Below are 9,213 nucleotides of genomic sequence, written 5' to 3'. Positions count from 1 at the left end.
AAAAATACACATTAGCAGTCTTTGGGTATGAGCTATGAATGGTTTCTTTCATCTTTCCTCTAGTTTATGTTTTTCAGGTTTTCATTATTGTGCTACTTTTATAATAGATAGAAATAGATGTTGGGCATCATCTTCAGTTAATCGGAAAATGTTCATTAACCATCCAGTGTACCAATCCAGCAGATATATTTTCTTTAGTTTGATAGATGGATAAGAAAAGTGTTAGAGCACTCCTTCACTAAAGGCAGGGATCATGTCTTTTGAAATTTTTGTAGGCTGTCATACCTATCATTTACCTTCAAAATAGAGAGCCTGAAAAATGACTAAATGTAATAAATTACTACTAAATGTGGTAAAATATAAAGTTTACTAGCTATAGTAGAAAGCATTGCGCTAAAACCAACCACTCCATACTAAAAGAATAAGGACAGTAATGGAGTAGGATGGCAAAATAAAATCCAAAAGCATTAAATTATTTTTTAAATCGGCTGATTATTAGATTGTCAGAGAGCCTATATGTATCTAGGTCGTAATAACAGGTGCTAAAGCAATATTTGATAACTGACTGAATAAATTAGTAAAACCCTATTGATTAAAAATTTGAAATGATTGCTTCCTATGTAGATTTTGAGAATATTATGAGTAAGAGGAAGCTAAACATTTTTTTCAACTGAAACTCAAGAAAATTAAGGATTTCTTCAGTAACTTTCAACACATTATTTATGTGGGTTCAGCAATTTTTTTCCTTTTTTAAATGCAGTTTTATTGAGATATATTTGTATACCATACAGTCCATCCAAAGTATACATTCAGTGGCGCACAGTTTCATTATATAGTTGTCCATTCATCACCCCAATCAATTTTGGAAAATTTCATTGCTCAGAGAAAACAGAAACAAAACCCCCAAAACATCCCATAACCCTTATCCACCCCATCATTAATTGCTAGTATTGGTATGCTACATGTGTTACTGTTGATGAAAGAATAGTAAAAATATGACTGGTAAGTATAGTCCATAATTTGCAATAGATGCATTTTTTCCAAGTACTTCATTATTTCTTCAGGGTCAGTAATAGTGTTCTCCCTCTCATTTCTGATTTTGTTTATTTTTGCATCCTGTCTCTTTTTTTCTTTGTCAGCCTAGCTACAGGTCCATTGATATTATTGATTTTCTCAAAGAACCAACTTTTGGTTTTACTGTTCTTTTGTTCTCCTGTTCATTTAACTCTGCTTTAATCTTCTGTTTGCTTTGGGGTTAATTTGCTGTTCCTTCTGTAGTTCCTCAGGTGAGCAGTGAAGTTCTTGATTTTTCCTCTTCTTTCTTAATATAGATATCTAGGATAATAAATTTCCCTCTCAGTACTTCCATAAGTTCTGATATGTTGTATTCTCAATTTCACTTGTCTCTAGATATTTACTGATTTCTCTAGCAATTTCTTCTTTGACCCACTGATTGTTTAAGAATGTGCTATTTATTATCCATGTATTTGTGAAAGTTCTGGTTCTTTGGTGGTTATTGATTTCCGGCTTCATTCTGTTGTGATCAGAGAAGGTGCTTTGAATAATTTCAGTCTTTTTAAATTTATAAGATCTGTTTGGTGTCCCAGCATATGATCTATCCTGGAGAATGTTCCCTAAGCACTAGAGAAGAATGTATTTCCTGGTCTGTTTCAGGGTGTAACAATCTATCTGTGTCTGTTAAGTCTGATTTATTTATCACATTGTTTAAGTTCTCTGTTTCCTTGTTGATCCTCTGTCTGGTTGTTCTATCTATAGAGGAGAGTGGTATATTAAAGTCTCCCACTGTTATTGTTGGAGATCTATTATTCCCTTAAGTTTTACCGATGTTTGTCTTATGTGCTTTGGAACATAAACATTTTTAATTGTGAAATATAACATATATATACAAAACAATAAATTTCAAAGTACATTGTAACAGGTTGTTATGGAACAGATTTCAGAGTTTGGTATGTTTTACAGTTCCACAATTTTAGATTTTTCCTTCAAGCTGCTCCAAGACACTGGAGAGTGAAAGAAATCTCAATATAATGATTCAGCAGTCATACTCATTTGTTAAATCCTATCTTCTCCTCCTTCTCCTTTGATCCTCAGTCTTTAGGGATATTTGGAGTATGCCCATGCTAACTTTTTAACTTTTTTAGCATGGGCCATGCTAAAATTAAAAGCCCTCATTCTCATTTTGGGCTCCATGTGTTTGGGTTGTTTAAATGAGCCATCTAGACAGTTTGAGTTAGATTATGTGCTACAAAAAATTTAGGTTTTGAACAACCTGAAACCTCTCTTCCGTTGGTCTCATGGAGTAAGTGAAGTTCTAAAATACTGACAATGTTATCCTTACCTCTGTATTCTATTTTACCTTAGTCCCAACCTAATTAGCATCTCATCTCTAATTGAAGTTTGATCTGTTTTTCAGTTTCTTTAACAGTTGTTGTATGTAGCAATGTTTGGGTTGTTTAAATAAGCCATCTAAACCGTTTGAGTTAGGTTATGTGCTACAGAGCTGCAGAACTCTAGTTCTGAGTTTTAAGTGTAACACAGACAGCCAAAATTCCACGGTGATACTAGGATACACATATATAGCACGGCATCTCAAATCTAGAAATAATATTTACAGCTCTGGACTAAATGGGAATGCTAAAGAGTTTACAATCTAGGCTCCAGTTTTCTTACAAGTATTTTGTAAAGGCAGACCATACAATATTCTTTTGTTTTTGGCTTATTTTCTACCACAATGTCCCAAAGGGTCATTCATCCCACATTGCATGCCTCACTGCATCGTTCCTTTCTGTAGCCACACAATATTCCATCAAATGTATACAACACAGATTGCCATTCTACTCAGTCAGTGTATCCTTCAGTCACCTCCTTCCATTGGGCATCATGTATAATGTCCATAAGTCAGCAATCCATGTCTCACATTGTCATGGTCAGATTCATGTATCAACTTGGCCAGTTGGTGGTGCTCGGTTGTCTGGTCAGGCAAGTGCTGGCCTGTCTGTTGCTATGAGGAAATTTCATGGACTTAAATTATGACCACGTTGGCTGCATCCACAGCTGATTGCAGCTAAGGAGAGTGTCTTCTGCAATGAATGACACTTAATCTAATCACTGGAAGGCTTTTAAGGAGGATTCAGAAGAGACAATCACTCTTCCTGCTTCAGCCAGCCAGCCTGTCCTGAGAGTTCATTGAGGACCTTCATTGGAGCTGCCAGCCCGTGGCCTGCCCTATAGATCTTGGATTCTTACATCCCCATGGTTTCCCAGCTAGCCTCTCCTGAGAGTTTGTTGAGGACCTTCGTTGGAGCTGCCAGCTCTTGGCCTGCCCTACAGACCTTGGATCTCCATCCCCATGGTTATGTGAAATACTTTTAAGAATTTTATATTCACAGATATCTCCTGCTGATCCTGTTTCTCTAGAGAAACCTAGCTAATACATGTATTATCCTCACTTAGTTGTACCATCATCAGCACTTTCAAATTTAAACAATTTTCATTGCTCTAAAAAGAAAAATAGCTGATAAGCATACCCTCACCAAATAGTTCAAACCTCCTCTTAACTCTTGTCCTTCCCCCCCAATTATTTACCCCTGGTATTGTTGTGGTACTGTTGGTGTCTTCCTGTTAAATATAAACCATAGCCTACAATAGTAGTTTTCCCCCAGACCCCTTTATTGACTCTTTGTACAAGAGTCATACCTTTTAAGTAGTTCATGTAAGAACTTATTTTTAGTGGTAATCACTGGGATATATGGGTCTCTGTATAACCCCTTTCAATCATGTTCATCTTCAATATGGCAGTATTACTTACAGACCCATTAATGAACTGTCATCACTCTGTCCATTCCCTTACATTTAAGTTCAACCTCATTAGCAAACTGTTCACTCATCTCTACCTTTTGTGTATCTCTATATGTCCCCTATATTCTGTATTATAAGCTTCTGAGTTTACTTTTACCAAGGTCATAATAGCAAAATCATACAGTATCTATCCTTGTGTGTCTGCCTTATTTCATTCAGCATTATTTCCTCAAGGTTCATCTATGTTGTCATATGCTTCAGGACCTCATTTCATCTTACTGCTTTATAATATCCCATTGTATGTATATACCACATTTTGTTTATCCACTCATCTGTTGATTGGCACTTGTATTGTTTCCATCTTTTGGTAATTGTGAATAATGCCACTATGAAAATTGATGTGTGCATATTTGTGTTTGTGTCACTGCTTTCAGCTTTTCTGAGTATATACTGAATAATGGTATTGCTGGGTCATAGTTCCTTCTAAGGAACCACCAAACTGTTTTCCATGCTGGCTGCACCCTTATACATTCTTACCAGTAATGCATATGTGTTCCAGTTTCTCCACATCCTCTCCAACATTTGTTGTTTCCAGTTTGTTTACTAATAGCCATTCTTATAGGTGTGAGGTGATACCTCATTATGGTCTTAATGTGCATTTCCCTTACAGCTAATGAAAATAAGCATCTCTTCATGTGCTTTTTAGCCATCTGTATTTGCTCTTCAGAAAAATACCTAGTCATGTCTTTAGCTCATTGTATAATTGGATTGTTTTTTCTTTTGTTGTTGAGGGTTATAATTTTTTATGTATTTGGGATATCAAATCTTTATCTCATACCTGGTTTCCGTATATTTTCTTCCAATGAGAAAATTTTTCTTCACCTTTTTAAAAAAGTCTTTTGAAGCACAGAAACATTTGATTTTGAGGACTTCCCATTTATTTATTTTTTCTTTTGTTTGTGCTTTGGGTGTAAAATGTAGAAAGGTGCCTCCTATTACTAGGTTTTGAACAATTTTCCCTATATTTACTTCTAGGTATTTTATGTTACTGGCTCTTAAATTTAAGTCTTTGATCTACTTTCAGTTAATTTTTGTATAGGGTGTAAGATATGGTTCCTCTTTCATTCTTTTAGCTATTGCTATTCAGTTCTCCATGCCCATTTATTGAAAACACTGTTCTGACCCAGTTCAGTGAATTTGGGGACCTTCTCAAATATCAGTTGCACATAGATTTGGTAGTCTATTTCTGTACTCTCCATTCTATTCCATAGGTCAGTACTTCTGTCTTTGTGCCAGTAACATGCTGTTTTGGTCACTGTGGCTTTGTAATATCTTTAAAATCAGGAAGTGTTAATCCTCCCACTTTGTTCTTCTTTTTTTAGGATATTTTTGCCTAGTCAAGGTCTCTTTCCATTCCAAATGAATTTGATACTAGCTCTTCCAAGTCTTCAAAGTAAGTTTTTGGAATTTTGATTGGTATTGCATTGAATCTGTAGACCAGATTGGGAAGAATTGACTTTTTTTTTTTTTTTTAAACATGGGCAGGCACCAGGAATCGAACCCAGGTCCTCGGGCATGGCAGGCAAGCATTCTTACCTGCTGAGCCACCGTGGCCTGCCCAGAATTGACATTTTAACAGCAATTAATGTCTTTCCACCTATTCAAATCTTTGACTTCTTTTAGCAGTGTTGCGTGGTTTTCTGTGTACAGGTCCTTTACATCCGTGGTTTACTCCTAGATGCTTGATTCTTTTAGTTGCTATTTTGAATGGAAATTTTTTCCTTAATTGTCTTCTCAGTTAGATCATTGCTTATTTATAAACATTAACACTGCCTTCTTGCCTCCAGAGTACTGGTTGAGTAGTCTGAACTGAGTCTTACATGGTTTCCCTTGTATGTAGTAGATTGTTTTTCTCTTGCTGCTCTCAGGATTTTCTGCTTCTCTTCGACATTTGACAGGCTGGCTAGTTGTGACTCGGGGTAGGCCTATTTGGATTTATTCTACTTGGAGTTCATTTGGCTTCTTTGATTTGCCTATTTATGTCTTTTATAAAGGTTGGGAAGTTTTCCCTCATTATATTCTCCACTAATCTTCCTAGCCCTTTACTCTTCTCCTTCTCCTTCTGGGATGCCAGTAATTCTTATATTTGTGTGCTTTGTCTTACCCATCATTTCCTTGAGATCTAATTCAAGTTTTTCCATCTTTTTTGTCATTTGCTCTTTTATGAATTCAGAATCAGTTGTCCTATTCTCTGGTTTGCTAATCCTCTCTTCTGCCTCTTCAACTCTGTTGTGTGGTTCTAGTATATTTTGTATTTGGTCTGCAGAATCTTTAATCTCTGTGATGTCTGCTATCTGTCTATTTCTTCTGTCAAGTTCTTCTTTATGATCTTTGTTTGTCTTGATATCCTTTATGTCATTCGTCAACCCATTGCATTTATTTAGGAGATTTGTATGAACATCTTTGATTAGTTTTTCCAACGTCTGTGTCTCTTCCAGTGTTTTAATTTGGTCATTGGGCTGGGCCATATCTGTCTACATCTTCATATGCTTTGTGATTTTCTGTTGGCTTTGAAGGATTTGATTATCTTGATAGGGTTATTTTTCCTCGCTTCTCTAAGGTTTTTTTATTTGCTTGGGTTTGCACTGAAATTCTCCTTTCGCGCTTGATTTCTCAGTGATTCCCCACCAAACCAAGGCCCCCACCTCATGCACTGGATGCTTCCCGTGGATCTGTTTGAAGCTAGACAGATAGGCAGTTTGCCACCCTGCACTTCTTCCCCTCAGGCCTATCTCTCCCTGACTGTGGCAGTCATTTAAGCTGAATGGAGTCCCAGTCCAACTCTAGCCAGGTCCACTAGTCCTGGTGTGTGCTGAAAGCCCCCAACCATGGGGCTGAGGGGTGAGCAGTGAGCACCTCAGTGGAGATTCTGCTTGTGGGCCCAATGGGTCTGGTGACTCCCAGGCTTCCGCTTGGAATGACCTTGGGTTGTGAGACTGGGCTTGTCCCCCTATTCACAGTCATTTCAGAAATGCCTACCAGGTAGACAGGGCACAGTAGCCAGGCACAGCAGGGCTTCCTTCTCGTCCCTACCTCTCCATCTGTGTGCTCCTGAGGGCTCTGGGTCTCCTTATGAAAAGGAAAGTGGTAGGCTCTGTACACTAGCTGGATGCTCTCAATGAGCAGGGAAAGGAAGTTTGCTGACTTCCAGGTTTCCCAAGGGAGCTCTGGACTGTAAAGCTGAGGGGACTGGTCTCCCAAGGTAGCTAAGGGCAAGCACTCTCCTGGATATGGCCTCTTGTCCTTGGTGTAGTTACGACCAAACCTACTCACCCTGTGGGCATCCCAACTCCTCAGCTTTTTCGTGCAGGACCACCTTATATAGAGTAGAACCCTCTTAGGTCACTTGCGTCCTGGAACTGCTGTCCCAGTCATTTTTCAGTCAGTTCTCTACTTGTTCCATGGAACGGGTGAACTCAGCCTATTCTGTTGTGCTGTCTTCCTGGAAGTCGTATTATTAATTTCTTGTAATACATTTGTTCTAGCACATGGAATAACTTTTTTTATATTTGTGCTATTAATCCTGGTCATTATCTGCCACAATGTTCATTGTTATACAGTCCTGTATGTTAACTTCTAGCTATTTTTCTACTGACATATTTATCTCTAAATTACCCTCCAGCCACAATTTCACGCATAATTAAGTGCTCTTAATTACATTCATCATAATATGTTACTATTATCCATTTCTAAATGTTTAAATTCAACCTAGTTAAACCTTCTTCTGCACATTTTAAACAACCATCCCCATTCTCTAGCTTCATACTCTCTCCTGTTAACCTATATTCTTGATTTTATCTCTGTGAGTTTACATAAAGTAGTTCATATTAGTGAGATCATATAATATTTGTCAGTCTCACTTTTCACCCTTTTGACAAAATCCTCTGAAGAAGTATTCTATTTTAGGAGGTTCCATTTATCTATTTTTCTTTTATTATTTGTGCTTTGGGTATAAGGTCTAAGAAACTACCATGTCACACAAATATCCTACACTGACTTGAGAAAAAATAGAAGACCTCGTCAAACCAATTAGAAGTAGATAGAGATTGAATCAGTCATCAAATAACTCCCAATAAAGAGAAGCTTAGAACCACATGGTTGCACAGGTGAATTTTACAAGTCATTCTAAGAAGAATTGATACCAGTTTTGTTTAAACTCTTCCAAAAAATTAAAGAGGGGGGAACACTACCAAACTCATTCTATGCAGCCAATATCACTCTAATACCAAAGCTTGATAAAGATACTGTGAGAGAAGAAAATTACAGACCAATTTTTCTAATGAATATACGTGTAAAAATCCTCAACAAAAATACTTGTAAATCTCATCAAATGGTATATTAAAAGAATTATAGCCATGACCAAGTCACTTTTATTTCAGGTATGCAAGTGTGGTTCAACACAAGAAATCAATTAATGTATTATACCATTTTAACAAATCGAATAGGAAAAGCCACATGATCCTAACAATTAATACAGAAAAGGCATTTGACAAAATTCCACATCCTTTCTTGATAAAAACACTGAAAGGTAGGAATCAAAGGAAACTTCCTCAAAATGATAAAGTGTGTATATGAAAAATCCACAGCTAATATCTGACTCAATGGTGAGAAACTGAAAGCTTTCCCTCTAAGGTTGGGAATAAGATAAGGATGTCCACTGTCACCTCTGTTATCAACATTATGCTATAAGTTCTTGCTGAAGCAATAAGGCAAGAAAAAGAATAAAAGGTATTCAAATCTGAAAAGAAGTAAAACTGTCAGTAATTGCAGACGACATGATCTTATATTTAGAAAGTCCTGTGAAAACTCCAACAAAGCTACTAGACTTAATAAGTGAGTTCAGGAAGGTGGCGGGATATAATATCAACAAACAAAAATCAGTGATATTTCTATACACCAGCAATTTTTATACACTAAAAAACTTTTATATTTCTGATACTTTATTATGTAATGTTATATTCATTATTGTTAATGTTATCATTATATAACCTTATATATGTACAATGTTTCAATTCATCATCATTAGCTTTTTTTTTTTGGTTTGAAATCAGTCATTTAATAATTGCATTATCTGAAAGTTGTTTAGCTTCTTTATTCTTTGGAGTCCTGATTTGGCAAATGAAGTTTGGTGGCTAGATCAACTGTCTTTCAGCTCTAACATTCCAAGGTATTAAATTTATCCACACAATGTGATCTCTGGTCAGTGGCCTCTGCACGTTGTCCTTTGCCAGGTTTATAGATTATGAATTATAGTGAGGAAGAAATTCTTTGTATTGCAATGGGCACAAGGAACACAGTTCAACCCACAGTATAACCGAATCTGGGGTATCACTA

The 9,213-nt window shown here is 36.6% G+C and overlaps 1 protein-coding gene across 8 annotated transcripts in view; it reads left to right on the top strand.

Moving 5' to 3' along the window:
- PRORP (protein only RNase P catalytic subunit) overlaps positions 1-9,213 on the top strand; it is a 159,759-nt gene that overhangs the window by 110,988 nt on the left and 39,558 nt on the right. The window lies entirely within an intron of this gene.

This window comes from Tamandua tetradactyla, chromosome 14 (assembly GCF_023851605.1).
Source record: "Tamandua tetradactyla isolate mTamTet1 chromosome 14, mTamTet1.pri, whole genome shotgun sequence".
In the NCBI taxonomy this organism is placed as follows: Eukaryota; Metazoa; Chordata; class Mammalia; order Pilosa; family Myrmecophagidae; genus Tamandua; species Tamandua tetradactyla.
This window is presented reverse-complemented; position numbering and strand designations above follow the sequence as displayed.